This window comes from Piliocolobus tephrosceles, chromosome 14 (genome assembly GCF_002776525.5).
Source record: "Piliocolobus tephrosceles isolate RC106 chromosome 14, ASM277652v3, whole genome shotgun sequence".
Classification (NCBI taxonomy): domain Eukaryota; kingdom Metazoa; phylum Chordata; class Mammalia; order Primates; family Cercopithecidae; genus Piliocolobus; species Piliocolobus tephrosceles.
The window spans coordinates 71,124,866-71,137,781 of record NC_045447.1 but is presented as its reverse complement, the minus strand read 5'-3'; the positions used below and the strand labels follow the sequence as shown (position 1 = coordinate 71,137,781).

The following is a 12,916-nucleotide window of genomic DNA, read 5'->3' as shown; positions in this document are numbered from 1 at the left end:
ATTGCTGCTCCTTAAGATGGAAAGATGGGTAGTAACCCAAAGAATCACAACTTGCTGGAGCAGAAGCCTAGGAACAATATTCTCCTCTGAAACTAGTATTACAGTAGAAAAGCTTAACATGTAGTTCATACATTTCTAGAGGCTCCATGTGAACAAGCTTGACAGTTAAGACTCCCGAGAGGCACAGTCTTGGAGAGAGGGCATACTTTCATGAGTTTTATCTCCAGTAGCCCCGTAAAGATTTTATGGTGTCATTCAGAGGAAAATCCTTTAGTGCCCCTTACTGAGTTGGGGGGAAATAAACTGACTTCCAGGGAAGCAATTTTACCTGAGCCTAATTTACCTTGGGTTTTAGCAGAAGTTAATTAACCTGGTGAAAGAGAAATACTTAACCGTAGCCACCTCCAGCGTTCACATGGGGGAAAGGAGGTATCAAATTCCAATATTCTTCTGCTTTTCTATCTAGCTTCAAAGAGGGAGGAGGGAGTAGAAACAGAGAAGCAGTTATGAAGGTCAAAACCCAGGGGCACAGACTCACCAAAAGACTGAAGCATAATCACAGAAATATAGAACATTTCCTCTTTCCCAGAATCTTACCACAACATAAATTGGGCTCCTGTATCATAACAGGAATATCATAACAGGAGAATACAACTGTCAGAAATGTATTTCTCAGACCTTACTTAAGAATAAATCTCTAGGGAAACCCAAGGCCAATAGGGGAGACAAAAACAGGAAAAATGAAGCTTCAGACACTTAAAGTTATAGCAAACAATAAACATAGACTAACTCCTTGTTAAATAACCATAAAATGTCATGTCATAGTAAAGTTCTATTTACTGTCATTCCTCTTACTCAGTGTATTATGTCCAGCTTTCAACAAAAATTGACAAGACATACAAACAAGCAAATAAACAAAACCCTCAACATAGTTTGAAGAGACTTAAGCATAAGAACCAGACTCAGATATGGGAGAGGTTGTGGAATCACATTAGGAGTTATAATAGCTGTAATTAATATGCTAATTGTGCTAAAATAAAAATTGGACAACCAAAAGAACAGTCAGGTTACATAAACACAGAGACAAAAATTCTAAGAAAGAATCAAAAGGAAATGCTAGAAACCAAAAACACTAGAATGGAAATTTAAGAATTCCTTTGATGTGCTCATCTGCGGACTTGACATGACTGAGGAATGAATCAGTGAACTTAGAGAAATATCAATAGAAACTTCCAAAAGTAAAATGCAAACAGGAAAAAAAGTGAAAAAGGCACATCAGGATATCCAAGGACAGAGGACAGTTACAAAATGTGTAACATACACATAATGGAAATACTAGAATTTGAAGAAAGAAAGGAAGAATCAGAGATATATCTGAAATACTAAAGACTGAGATTTTCCAAAATTAATGACAAAACAAAATCAAGCAAGCAAAACACAGATCCAGAAATCTCAGAGAGTACTAAGCATGATAAATGTCATGTTATTCCAGGCATACGAGGCTGGTTTAACATTGGAAAATCGATTAATATAATCTGTTTCACCAATTTAAAAAATCATATGAACATTTCAATAAATGAAGAAAAATCGTTTCATAAAAATAATATTCGCTTATGATAAAAGCTCTTAGCAAACCAGAAATAGAGAGGAACTTCCTCAAATTAGAAAAATCTACACAAAAACATAGAGATAACATATTTATGATGAAAAACTATTTTCCTCTAAGATCAAGAACAGAGCAAGGATATCATATTCTTGCCACCGATTTTCAACATCACACTAGAAGTCCTATCTAAAGCAAAAAGACAAGGAAATAAAAAGTATACAAATTGAGAAAGAAGAAATAAAATAGTTGTTGTACATAGGTGACAGGATTGTTTATGTATAAAATCCAAAAGAATCTTCAACAACAACAAAAACCTCTTGGGACTGATAAACAATTATAGCACGTTTCCAAAATATAAATATTATACAAAAATCAATTATTTTTCCATATAGCAGCAATAGACAATTGGAATTTGAAATTAGAAAACGCAATACCATTTGCATTAGGACCCTCACAATGAAATACTTAGGTATAAATCTAGTAAAATATGTTATCACATCTATATGAGGATAACTACAAAACTCTGAAGAAAGAAATCAAATAGGATCTAAATAAAAAATGAGGAGATAACCTGTCTTGAAGGATAGAAGCCTCAATATTGTTAAAATATCTGTTTTTCCTAACTTGACATATATAAATTCCTTGCAATCTCAACCAAAATCCCACTAAGTTATATGGTAGATATCAGCAAACTGATTTTGAAGTTTACAATAAAAGTCAAAAGCTAGTAAAAATGTCTTTGAAGGAGAAAAACAAAATCAGAGGACTCATACTGCTCAATTGTGATACTTACCATAAAGTTACAGTAATTGATACTGTCATATTGATGAAAGGATAGACAAACAGAACAGAAAACGTGTAAAACAACCCCACACAAACATAGTCAGATACTCTAACAAAGAGCAATGGCAATTCAATTGTTAAAGGATAGACTTTTTAACAGAAGGTGCTAAAATAACAAGACATCCACATATTAAAAAAAAAAAAAAATCTAGATAAACATCGTATGTTTTTTGCAAAAAGAACATAAAACTAATAATAGAACTAAATGTTAAATTTAAAACTGTAAAACACCTGGAAGATATTAGAGCATAGGAGAAGATCTAGATAACCTTGGTTTTGGTAACAACCTTTTTAGATGCAAAGCAAAAAGCATGACCAATAATAAATGTTGATGTTTAACTTTATTAAAATTAAAAACTTCTGCCCTGCAAAAGACACTGTTAAGAGAATGAAAGAGAAGCCACTGACCAGGAGAAAATAGAAAATATTGTAAAATGCATATCTGGTAAAAGACCGAAATGAAAAATACACAGAAAACTCTTAAAACTCAACAATAAAAAACAAAAGCAAACCAATTAAGAAATGGTTAAAAAATGAGACACTTCATCAAAAACATACAATGGCAAATAAGCATATGAAAATATGTTTATCTGCATATGTCATTAGTGAATTAAAAATTAAAACAGCAGTAACAGAGCACTACACACCTATTAGAATGGCCAAAATCCGAAACATTGACACCAAACACTGAAGAGGATGGAGCAATAAGAACTTGTATTAATTGCTGGTGGGAATGCAAAACGGTACTGCAACTTTGGAAGAAAGTTTGGGAGTTTTTTTACAAAACTAAACATACTTGTACCAGCAGACTCATTCCTTCTTATTTATCCAAATGTATTGAAAATATGTCCAAACAAAAACATACACAATTGTATATAGCAGCTTTATTCATAATGACTAAAACTTGGAAGCAACCAAGATATCTCTAATTATGTAAATGGATAAATAAACTGTGGTGCAATCATATAATGGAATATTATTTAGAGCTGGAAAAATATGAGTTAGGATGTGGAAAAATCTTAAAAACCTACTGATTAGTGAAAAAAGCCAATCTGAAAAGGCTATATATATGGTTTAAAATACGACATTCCGAAAAAGGCAAAACCATGGAGACATGACCCAGGACTTACAGTGGAGTGGTGATGAGAGGAAAAAAGCGGATGAAAAAAGAGATGAATAATTATTCTGTGTGATGCTGTAATGGTGAATACATACCATTACATACCTATCAAAACCCATAGAACGTGTGAAACCAAGAGTGAGCCCTAATGAGCACTATGAACTTTGGTGGATAATGTGTTAATGTTGGTTCACTGGTTATAACAAATGTACCATAATGATATGACATGTTGGTGTCAGGGAAGACTGCATGTTGTGGATGTTTGGTGAGAGTATAGGGAAGGATTTGGGAACTCTGTGTACTTTCTTTTCTGTTTTGCTGTGAACCTAAAACTGCTCTAAAGAATAAGGTCTATCAGTTAAAAAATACAATTATATCATGTTTTATATTAACCTTCACACATTAGCAATTGTGTGGAATTGCAGTTTTTGTTTTCTTTTTGTTTGTTTTTGTTAGTTCATGTCTTTTATTAACTCATACAGTTACTTGTCTTCTGGCTTGTTGAAGCAATAAGTCAGACAAAATTTGCCACAATGATGTCTGTCAAAGTGGCTTGCCATAAACACCCCAGCACCACATTCATCAGACGGGCACTCTCGATGAAGGTGACTAATTTTGCCATTCTCATCCACCTTATAATATTTCAGGACAGCCAGTTTAACCTTCTTTCTCTTGTGCTTATTCTTCTTGCGAGTAGTCTAAGACTTCTTCCTTTTCTTAGCACCACCACGAAGTCTCAACACAAGATGAAGAGTAGACTCCTTTTGAATATTGTGGTCAGACAAAGTACGTCCATCTTCCAGTTGCTTGCCAGCAAAGATCAGTCTTTGCTGATCAGGAGGAATTCCTTCCTTCTCCTGGATCTTGGCCTTTACATTTTCTATCGTATCCGAGGGTTCAACCTCAAGGGTGATGGTCTGCCCCGTAAGGGTTTTCATGAAAATCTGCATTTTGGTGGCGGCTCCACCACAGATGGCGGATCGAAAAGCGAATTGCAACTTTTCTTCAAAGAAAATTGGTATTTTAAAATTTTGAAATTGCTTTCTCAATTGACCTCCAGAAAATATATATAAACCAATGTAGAAAACAGTTAATTGGCTTTCTGAAGTCTTGGTCACATTGAATATTATCATTATTGTTTGATTCTTGCAAAGTAGATAGGCGAATACACTGTTGTTTTATTTTAATATATTGTTCGAGTCTTGCTCTGTTGCCCAGGCTGGAGTGCAGTGGAGCGATCTCGGCTCACTGTAAACTCTGCCTCCCAGGTTCAAGGGATTCTCCTGTCTCAGCCTCCCGAGTAGCTGGGATTATTGGTGCTCACCACCATACCTGGCTAATTTTTGTATTTTTAGTACAGATGGGGTTTCACCATGTTGGCCAGGCTGGTCTCGAACTTCTGACCTCAGGTGTTCCGCCTGCCTCAGCCTCCCAAAGTCTTGAGATTACAGGCGTGAGCCATCGGGGCTGGCCTATTTTAATATTTTTATTAAAACTTTATTTTTCTATTTCCTCCTTCATTTTTTTTTTTGAGGAATATTGTTCATTCATTTTCTCCTCCACTTATTAAAAGTTAATTTTTTTCATAAAATTGTTTGAACTATTTGTGCATGTAAAATATTAACATTTTTGTTTTCGTGGAATGGTTTTCATAATGTTTTATTTATTTAGCAAAATTCATAAATATTTTGACTGATGATTTTGTCCACAACTTTTATCTACATGCAGTTGATCCATGTGTATGTTCATGTATTCAAAACTGTTTTTTCAGTGACTACTGTATTATAGGTACTGGAAATATGTAAGTAAAAAAGAAAAGGTGCAAAATAATCCACGTCATGGATTTTATCTTTTAAATTAGGGAGGCAAATATTATGTGACACAAATAAAATATATGGTATTTTGAAATGCTGTCTAATAAAGGGTTGGGGGAATCAGCACATATGGTGTAGACTAGAATTCACAGACTAAGGGTTAGCAGTGAAATAAAAAATAGATTTCTAAAGACTCTTGTGCTACAGAAAGGTGTGCAGGGGCCAGGCTTGCAATTATGCAGTTTGGATTGTTTCCAAAAGAGTGCTCTTCATTACTGTTCCACATTTTATAAGGACTCTAGGAGACAGGTAGAATCCAAACATATGGCTTCTGGATTTTATAATCATTAAGATGCTTTGCCAGAGAGGTCAAACAACTTTTGGCTGAAATAATCAGATGCCCACGGGAGTTGCATATCTGTATTGATAATCTAGAGAGCTTCATGGAATTGAGGCTAGAAGTAAAGGGGTGGGAGTGGTATGAGGGAACTATAGTCCCTTTAGTGTCTGCCATATGTTGTTAGGCAACCAGAGAGAACTGCTGCAGCCATTCGGTGGAAAGTAGGAAAAGGAGATAGAATACATCTGAAGGCTACAAAAGTTTGCTATTTTAAAAAGTGTGCTCAGTGAAGCTTCATTTAAATGTTAAAGTTTAAGTAAAAATTTAAAGTAGGTGAAGGAATAAGTCATGTGGTTATTTGGTAAAGATAATTCCCAGATGATAGAACAGCACATATTAATACAAGGGCCTCAGTCTTATAAAATTTAAGGACTTTGGTATTTAATCAGAGTATGCAGAGAAGTGTAGGGGGATATGATATAGAAGTAATATTCTGAATTACATTTTTAAAAGAGAATTCTAGCTGTCTGGTTAATGAGGATTGTCTGTTGGGGAATAAAAGAGCAAGATCACTTCGAATATTACTTTAATAACAATGGTGTGTTATTCTTGATCTTGTGGGAAGCAAGTAGATTCCAAGACAGGATTCCATGTACAAGAGATCTATTGAAGGGAATGTCTGTGAGGGAAAATGGAGACAGGACTAGAGGAGGCTGGGAGAGCCAAAAGACCTAGGTTAAGGTCTGAGTATCCTGAAAAAGGAAGGAAGGGAAGAAGGAAGGAAGGAAGGTAGGTAGGAAGGAAGGAAGGAAGGAAGGAAGGAAGGAAGGAAGGAAGGAAGGAAGGAAGGAGAAGGAAGGAAGGAAGGAAGGGAAGGAGGGAGGGAGGGATAGTTGGTCTTCGATTTCGGTACCTATCTAAGAAAGTTTGTCAAGGATGACAGGGAATTCTAGAGTCAACAACATCTTGCTACGTGGATCCCACATCTCTGAGGAATGCATGTGACTTAGATCTCTGTCGTGCTGTCATTGGTGGGGAGCAGCCCATGGAAAGTTTGGCTTTAGCACAAAGCAGCTTTGGATTTCAAAGTGCTGAAGACAGATATATTAATGCAGCAAGCCTCTTGAAGCAGGTATTCTTTCTTTTAATTTTAATTTTCAATTTTTATGAGTATATAATTGTTGTATGTAATTATGGTATATATGTGATATTTTAATACAGTTATAAAATGTGTAATGAAGAACATTATGTTAAGTGAAATAAGCTAGGCACAGAAGGATATATTTAGCATGTTCTCACTCATATAAGAAGTAAGAATTTGAAGCGGCATATTTTTCTGACCACAACATCAGATGAGCAATAATAGCTTAGACAAGAGTACTACCAGTAGGGGTGGTAAGGAAGAAGTAGCAATATGTTTGGAAGATAGAGTAAATAATATCTGATGAAGGATGGCTGTATGATGGGAGAGAAGAAAAAAGATCTATAAGAATTTGTTTAAAACTAGCTAAATTGGACTGTAGAAAAATGATTGCTGTAATTCCAATATTTCCATTGAGACCAATTTATTAACTTTCTTTTTTATGTATTGTTTTTCATAACTCTCTAGAACTTTGTAATTTTTATCCCGTGCAAAATGGTTTTGGGAGGCCCTCTCACTCCTACAAAACATGCTGTCTTTTTCTCAAATCTCAAGTTTGCTTGTTTGCAATATGCATATCCCAAAACAAGTAAGTTATTTTTTCATTTAAAATCTATGAAGTTCTCTAGTTGAAGGTTTTTGTTTGCTTGTTTTAACCAGTAGCTGCTAAGTTTCTCTAAATTTTTATCTGCTAGAGGCAAAGGTTGTTCCTCTAATTATCTTTGTACCTTTGGAGCCTAGGAAAGACCTTGGAGAGGCAACTAAACAAATGTTTCAGACTTGTATTAAATTTAGGATATTTTTCAGGGCTTACAAAAGTAGAATAGGAAGTTAAAAAATAAATTTCTGCAAATAATTTGTATAATTAAAAATTATATTTATAAAAATAAATTTAAATATTTGTTATAGAATCCATACATATCATTATTACATATACTAGACAGACACAACTATGCACACACATCGGAAGTGCAATCTTGCCAACCCATTGGAATGTTGAGGGTATTTTATTTTCTCTGAAAGTTGTAAGTGAAACACTATCAAAATAACTTTTTCTTCTGAGTCTTTTTTTGGTAAAAATTTAAGTACTTTTTGTTTGTTTGTTTGTTTGTTTGTTTTTGAGATGCAAGTGTCACCCTGTCACTCAGACTAGGATGTAGTGGCACAATTTCAGCTCACTGCAACCTCCACCTCCCAGTTCAAGCAATTCTCGTGTCTCAGCCTCCTGAGTAGCTGGGACTACAGGCGCATGCCAACATGTCTTGCTAATTTTTGTATTTTTAGTAAAGATGGGGTTTCACCATATTGGTCAGGCTGGTTTTGAACTCCTGACCTCAGGTAATCCACATGCCTCAACCTCCCAAAGTGCTTGATTACAGGTGTGAGCCACCGCACCCAGCCTTAAGTACTTCTAATTTTAATATCTTACTTATTTCTCCTGGCAGTGCAATTCATTACCTAGTAAGTTTTTGTCATTACCTTAGGCTGTCAGAATTCAGTAGCTTATATATATACACACACATATATATATACACACACACATACACACACACACACATATAGATATATTTTTTACCTACAAATAATTTGAGTAACATACTAATCTCTATTTTCAACAATCCATTAGTAAAAGTATGAAAATTGTCATAGCCCAAATCTATTACTTTGATCTCATGATCTTACTGTTATTATAGACTAAATGTTTGTGTCTCCTCAAAATTCATATGTTGAAGCCCTAACCCCTGGTATGACGGTATTTTGAGGTGGGGCTTTTGGGAGGTAAGTAGATGAGGTCATGCAGTCACTAGATGAGGTCATGCAGTGGATGCTTCAGGATGAGATTAATGTTCTTATAAGAAGAGCAGTAGAGACCCAGGTTTCTCATTTCTATCCACCATGTCAGTCCACAGCAAGGAGATGAACATCTGCAAGCCAGGAAAACAGTTCTTATCAGGAACCAAATCTGCCAGCACCTTGATCTTGGATTTCTGTCTGTGGAACTGTAAGAAATGAATATGGATTGTTTAACCCCCTCAGTCTATGGAATTTTATTATGCAGCCTGAACTGACTATAACATTGTGATTTAAGGAGAAATGTGCCCTTCTTCCCAGATTCCTCTCCATATTATTTCTTGTCAACAGCATCAAATAGTAACTGTGATTGCTGATAAAGCAATCATTACTTTTAATGGCAAAAACACAATTACTTTTGTACCAAACCAATAATAAATTAAAAAGGAATGTACACTTGTGTGTATTTAAATTAGATTCAAATAACATAATAGAGATAAATGCATGCAAGCAACATGTGCTTTAATCACTTTGATTTGTATGCAGTAATTTACAGATAGATCTTCTTTACACCTACTCTTGCCTAAAACTTTCAAAGTATTCATATGAAAGTCTATTGTGTTTGTTCTAAGCACTACCATGTGAGAACTAATGGCAGATCACCTGCTGATTTACTATTTAGTGTAAGCTATTTATATATTCTCTAATTTATGTAAATAAACTATGTATGCATAAACATTCAAAGTTAAAAACTAATAAAAATGTATAACTATGTACCAGTTACTATGCAATAGGGCAGTAGTTCTCACTAGAGAAAATTTTATTCTTCAAAGGACAATTGGCAATATCTAGAGACATTTTTGGTTGTCAAAGTTGAGGGTTGCTACTGGCATGTAATGAGTTGAGGACAGGAATGTTTCTAAGCATCCTACAATGCACAGGACAGCCCTATAGCAAAGAGTTATACCATTCAAAATGTAAATTGTGCCAAGGCTAAGGCACTCTTCTAGAGGTACAATGAGAAGCATTATAGAATTGCTATTTGCTCACATGAAGTGTGTAATTTACAAAATAATACACTAGTGAATATTAACTTACACAATATTCATTCCCAATATTGAAAAGTAGTCTTATGTTAAAATAATAGTGAAAATTTATATTGTGATGGGTTTGGAATGGTCCAATAAATAATATCCCATTTCTTCATTTGAATTTAGGAACTATTAAAATATTAATGAGAAAACATCATTAGTTTCTCTACTGGCAATATTAGATTGGAGGATGTTACCTAAACATGCAACAACAAAATCTATTTAGCTTATCTTCTTGTATTTCTTCTAGTCCACTCTGTGAATATTGCCATTTGTATAAACCCTTTCCCAGTCTCTACAGAAAAAAATTGAAAACAGCAGGGTGATTAAAATTACAATTTGTGGAGTATTTTCATGCTATTTGTTATCAGTATGACTTGAAGAGAGTTAATTTCCCTTTCTGTGAAGTTTAGCTTTTTTAAATGATAAAAATATCACCTATGTCATATAGGTTTGCAAGGATTAAAAGTAATAAAATTACAAAGCGTTTAGAATTAAAACTCAAAATATGTCAGGCACCAAATACCTGTTGGTCACCATCATTTATAGTCTCACTTGAAACTAAGAAGAATTTCCAAATCATATAAGAATTGATTTTCTTTTTATTGTTTCCATTCTTGAGAAGGAAAAACAAATTCTTTAAGTAAGGATATATATTTAAGGAAAGAATACTAATAAACACTTGGAAGGCAGTATACCATCTTCATTTCAAACTTTACATTAGAAACATAACTTATCAGAAATAAATATAAGATGTGTATTGTATGTCAAGATTAATATTTACAATTTTCCAAATAATTAATTAGTTATCCTTTTGTACTGAGGTTTTAGGAAATAAGCAAAAATAAAATCCAACTGAAGACTAGAAAATTGGGTGGATGGAGAAAGTTCAGTGACTTAGCATGTTGCCAGTTTTTTAATTGCAATAAGGTAAATTATAATTGTATTTGTTCATTTGATCACATAGAAAGGGCACATTTAATACAGGTAATTGTACTCACTATTCTGTGAAAGTGGAAAAAAAAAATCATGCTTTTTTTTTTACTGGAGAGAGAATAAGATACCTAAAGAGAACAAATTAGTAGAGAAGATGCAATTGATAAGGCAGACATTCCTAACTGCATCATTCATTTCACTCAGAAAAGAAGTAACAAGTGTTTATTTCATTTACTTTCATTGAAACTCACTTGCTTTTTTAAAATAATTATCTGGGGATTCAGGGAAGTATTTTAATTTTCACATGCCTAAAGTATATGTATCCATAGTTCTTTATCTTAGTTGGTGTTATTGTTTTGTAAACTCAAAAGAAGAATCAATACGATTTGACTTTTAGGCAATTTTTTAAAAACACAAAATCTAGTTTCAGTGATATATATTGTTGTGTAAAGTTTGAAACATATGAGAACAAATGTGAACAAAATATTTTCAGGAAATCTTTAGCTGCATTATTACAATACCTTCTGCTACATGCATGTAAGTAGGAATGAATCTTCGAAATAGTAAAACATTTTAAAAGATTAAAAATTAAGACTTAAATTTTAAGATAATAGCTTTAATATTTTTAAATATAGCATAGTCGTTTGTGAACTCAACTTGATGTTTAATTTTATTTTAAATTGCCTGAAATGTACTCATAAACTGAAGTGAGATAAGGACACAAGGCAAAAACCGCTACTCCTGGAGTCCAACTGTACTTTATTCTGCTCTTTTGACAAGAGAGGTTTATTAAAATTTTAGTTATTTAGCATCTAATTTTACTCATTGGCAAAGAGTAACTGTCAATAAATTAATACATAAATATGCTTTTCAAGTGTTTTTGATATGAATTATAGTAGTCATATATTTATGAATTATAAAGCCACAGCTGAACTCAATTGTGATAAAACAATATTTCAGTGTTCCACAAATCTCCACTTAGTGGAATACAGAAATCTTACCCAAATGAGAAGGTACCCAGAAAACAATTCTGGTACTTTGACAAAGCATGGTTCTTTAACACCCCCAAAGGATCACACCAGCTCACCAACAACGGATCCAAATGAAGACAAAATCTCTGAATTGCCAGAAAAAGAATTCAGAAGATCAATTATTAAGCCACTCAAGGAGTCACCAGAGAAAGGTGAAGTCCAACTTAAAGAAACAGAAAATATGATACAGGATATGAAATGAAAAATCTTCAGTGAAGCAGCCTAAATAAATTAAAAAAAAAAAATCATGGCGGGGCACTATAGCTCAGGCCTGTAATCCCAGCACTTTGGGAGGCCAAGGCGGGTGGATCACCCTGAGGTCAGGAGTTCGAGACCAGCCTGGCCAACATGGTGAAACCCCATCTCTACTAAAAATACAAAAATTAGCCAGGCATGATGGTGTGCGCCTGTAATTCCAGCTACTTAGGAGGCTGAGGCAGCAGAATCGCTTGAACCCTGGAGTCAGGGTTTGCAGTGAGCGGAGATCACGCCACTGCACTCCAGCCTAGGGACCAGAGCAAGACTCCTTCTCAAAAAAAAAAAAAAAAAAAAAAAGGAAAAAACCTCCCCCAACTTCTGGAAATAAAGGACACAGAGAAATGCAAAATGCACTAGAATGTCTCATCAATAGAATTAAACAAGTAGAAAAAGGAACTTTAGAGCTTGAAGACAAGGGTTTTGAATTAACCCAATGCATCAAAGACAAAGAAAAAACAATAAAAAAATGAACAAAGCCTTCAAGAAGTTCGGGACTCTGTTAAACATCCGAACCTAGGATACTTGGTGTTCCCGAGGAAGAAGAGAAATCTACATGTTTGGAAAACATATATGAGATAATAATTGAGTAAAACTCCCCCAGCTTTCCTACAGATATAGACACCCAACTACAAGAAGCTCAAAGAGCAGTTGGGAAATTCATAGCAAAAAGATAATTGCCTAAGCACATAGTCATCAGGTTATCTAAAGTTAAGACAAAGGAAAGAAATCTTAAGCGCTGTGAGAGAAAAGCATCAGGTAACCTATAAAAGAAAACCAGATCAACAGCAGATTTCTCAGCAGAAACCCGACTAGCTACAAGGGATTGGAGCCCTACTTTTAGCCTCTTTAAACAAAACAATTATTAGCCAAAAATTTTGTATCCAGTGAAACTAAGCTTCATAAATACAGGAAAGATACAGTCTTCCAGACAAACAAATGCTGAGA

General features: G+C 34.3%; 1 pseudogene; it reads right to left on the bottom strand.

The window, feature by feature from the left end:
- Window positions 1-4,034: 4,034 nt before the first annotated feature.
- On the bottom strand, window positions 4,035-4,546 carry LOC113224751 (annotated as a pseudogene).
- Between the last annotated feature and the right edge of the window lie 8,370 nt (window positions 4,547-12,916).